Here is a 4,121-nt window from a genome sequence, read left to right on the forward strand (position 1 = left end):
CGGTGACATCGTCTTCTTGCGCGGATCTCTATTGTGTGTGTTTTTTATATACATTTTCTCACCTTGTGACGACAACGTGTACACAAGGCTCATTCGCTTCGACACCGATCTCATTTATTTTCCCCTCCCCCTCGGCACTCGGATTTATCGGGAATCTGTCGCTTTGCGTTTCACACGTACACTCACGGGTACACAAAAGATTTGCCCGAACCCGAGGACCAGGGGGCTGTCGCGAGAGCTTGAATTTTCGTATACGACCTCGTCGCTGTTTAATGGTATATCATTTTCCGCGCACGTCCGATTCTGAATTACGCGCTGGTCTGGCCGAGTCAGGGAAAACCGGGCTTGGGACCGTTTTTGGAAGGTCGGACGGATGAGAGAGCATCGGAGAAAGGATATAAAGAACTTGACTCGGCAAATTCGCTGGTCCCACCCCTACCCCACGAGATATGCGATGCTCGGGCCGTCACGTCCGTCAGAATCGACAACCTGTAGATATGCGCCCGGCAGCCCCCAGCCGCGTACACACACAGTTGAGCCGACGAGTGGAGATGATGAAAAAAAAAGGTCACCTCTAGCTCGTGCTGTTTGTTCATTAATTCCTGAGGGGTTGTTTTTGTAGCTCGTAAAAAAAAATTAATTCCCGAGATTGAGGAGATGCTCGGTCGCGTCTGCCGGCCAGTGAGCGCGACCAGCCGTGGGAAAGTAATTTGGGAATCGCTGATTGATAGAAAACCATCCAGATTCATTAGGAGGATTAAAGAAAGGGGGAGAGGCTGGTCGTGTCGCGGCCGGTGCACTTAGCGTAACTACCGAGTGATTAGCGACTTTAATGGCCAGCCGGCGCTCCCGTGAATCTGCAAGAAGTTTCCCCCACCCGCCACTTGGCGGGACGAAATTCTCGCGCGTCCATTCGTTTGCCCACCCCCCACCCCCCTTCCCATATATATATATATATACATATTCTCGCTCCTGCAACTTTCTTGCCCGAGAGAGCGTCTGTCACTTTATCGACGTTTTTGCTGTAGGTGCACCTTATATTCCACGCGAGGGAGGAGAATCCCGGGGAGCCGAGCGACGACGAGGAACAAAAATAATTTGTCAAGTGGACCGGGGGAAAATTCCGCTCGATCTGCACACACTCTTCCGCCGCCCCTACACGCACATCAGCTCGGGAATAAAAGTATTTTCGACCTTTTCTTTTCTTTTTGCTCGAATAAAAAATAAAAAGTACGAGCCAAGCGGGGGGGTGGCCAAGAAGGGAGCAAAATTCGAGTCGCGGACAATCGGAAGAATGCCATCGGAGCTAGTGTACGTGTATACAGCCCATCTCTCGTTCCGTCGAGTTAAAAGTTTTATTGAAAAGTACTGTATAACAGCAGTAGTCCCCAAGATTTCCCATGTGTCACCGGATTACTGCTCCATACATCCACATACAGAGAGAGAGAGAGAGAGAGCAGAAGAGCAACTTTGGCCCTGTTGCAATTTACGAGCGCCCGCTTTTCTTCGTCTCGGGGAACACGTTGGAGCCGGAGAAAAAGATTTTCGCTCGTCCCTGCCGGCGAGGCAACCTGGAATTCTTGGAATTATTCCGTAAAACGTCCGCAATATCCCGGGGACGCGGAAAAAGAAACGGGAGCCGAGCCGCGCCGTTCCGGTAATGTTGGCGCGCTTGTCTGCGGAGCTGCACGGGGATGAAAAAAAAAAAAAAAAAAGAAAAAGCCCGAGACAAAGTGCAGGCTGCTCGTACACCCACGTAAGGTAAAAAGGAGCCAACGAAAGTGGTCGCGCTCTGGTTTAAGCGTTGCCGAAGAAGATGGGAGCGAGGGAGCGCGGCGGGTCGATATACACCTCGCGCGTATACACCCTCGAGAACTGCTGACCTCTCCGCGCTGCACCCACTACGGCCCATTAATGTCCGAGAGCCGGATTTTGCGAGACGACTACAATATGTACACTCCGATCTGCTGATTTAGGAAGACGGCTCCACCTCCGACTTTTTTTTCCTCCCTCGGGCGTTTTCTTCCCCGAAAGTCCAACTTGAGTTTGTACAGTTAAAAATTTTCCCGAAAGTAAGAAACTCGATACAAGTTTGGCGAATTACAACAACAGAAGCCAAGGAGGAAGGGAAAAAAAGGCAACAACTTCTCACCCGTAACGCAAAGTTATTCGATTTAAAGTGTCAGGTTTTAAGCACACGTATACGTGTATATATACACAAAGAGAGAGAGAGAGAGAGAGTTTATTTCGCAAAGTAAAAGTCGCGCTTGAAACTTAAATTTGATTTGTGAATTTTCACATAAATTCGGGAGCTGCGCATCGAGGAGGGGTAGCACCGGGTGGTGTCGGCGCGCCGGCTTTTCCGTATAATGGGGGCTCAGCGTGATCCCGGGAGAGGAGGACAGGGAGGAAACTTTGGTTGTTTTAAAACAGAGACGACCACTTACCTCCGCAGGTGCAAGCGTATACACGAACCACGACAAATTCGACTTTTTATACCTCGAGACCCGTGCTCACACACACGCGTGGCCGATTTTTTATTATTGATTTTTTTTTTGTTTCCTTTACACGGACGAGACCAAAGATCGCAACAGCCAACGTTTACGCGAAACGTGTTTGCACCCCAGTACCCATATTGCGCGGATCTATTGTCCGTATAGTATACACACGCGACATGGGCGGCAAAGGGGTGCCACGCAACGGTGTATACGAAACAAGGGGGAGGGGGTCCAATATTCAGAGAGCCCGGTGTGTTCCAGGCGTCCTCCCGCTGCGGTTCCATTACTGCCCCGAGCATGTCATGATCAATGCAGAAATTCCAGCCGGAGGCTGCGCGGGACGAGATGATTGCGCTTTAACGGGAGTTCGCGTATATATATACGAGCGATCCCCCTGCTGTTGGTGGACAGGTTATACGTACTATTAGCCCACGGCTTGTTACAACGTGCGCGCCCGCGAGTGTGTGTACACACGTGCGACGAGTGCTCTTCCCCACCCCCTGGATTTTATGCTAAAAGTTTTTATGCAGATTGGATTTTTTCCGGGGACGAAGAGAGAGGGTGCACCCACTCGGAACGTGACAGTTTTGCCGAATGCGTACTTTTAAAAGATATTGAAATTCAAGTGCAGGGGAGAGAGAGTGACGGCGGGCCAGGGGGTGCGAAGTGGACCGATACGACGCAGCTGTCGGGTGGCCGTATCCGCGGAATTTGCCTCTACAAGAACCCCGGGTTACACCGCCTTTTGGCTTCAACGTCCACCTCGTGAGATATCCATGGATCCCCCGGAATTTTTATACAATGTCATTGTTACCCGAGGGATGATGTCTGTTTTGAAAAAAAAAAAAAAAAAATGTACAAGTGCAAAACACGTATATAGCAGTGTAGGTACATCGCTGCGGGTTCCCGTTGTTATTTTTTCCTCTCCTCCGAGCGCCGTGAATTATCGTTGGCGCGCAGGATGTGTCCCCTCCCCCGAGTCGTAATAAACGTAGCACGGCACTTTTAAAATAAATTACACTTAGCCGTACATGTACCGATGTTTTTTTTTTTTTTTTTTTTTTTTTTTTTTTTTTTTTTTTATACATAATACAGTGGCTGCCGTTTTTTTCAATTTTCTCCCAGTTTACGCGCACACCCACGCGTTGGACCTAGGAGGGGGGGGGAGCAAAAGATTTCCCGAAAGTAAAAGCTGCGGAGGGGAGAGGTGAACATGAGTTAAGAACGGGTCCATCTCCTTGAAGCACACATATAAACATATTATATGAGCAAGTTCACACGCGTGGGCTCACAAAGGGCACAGAGGGGAAGAGTCAAAAGGGGATTAGCCCGAGAAGTTAGTCGCTGCGGTGGATAAAAGAGGGTTACAGACGCGGCCGGTTTAGCACACGTCGCACGTACCCCGAGAGATGTATATGAGTATTACATATAGAGATAGAGGCACGCTTTTTCGCGCTGTATACATCATCGCTGTACGGCCATATATGTGTGTACCGCCATACCTTGCGAAACGCCACTCGAGATAGGGTGGGTGACGTTTGCTGGGGAAGCGTGTATATTATATACATACGTGTGTAGTAGCGAGGGCAAGAAAAAAAGAGGGAGAGTAGGAGCACGTAGCAA

Source organism: Copidosoma floridanum, unplaced genomic scaffold, assembly GCF_036245765.1.
Source record: "Copidosoma floridanum isolate Cflo_tuat_1 unplaced genomic scaffold, Cflo_Japanese_pri ptg000013l, whole genome shotgun sequence".
Classification (NCBI taxonomy): Eukaryota; Metazoa; Arthropoda; class Insecta; order Hymenoptera; family Encyrtidae; genus Copidosoma; species Copidosoma floridanum.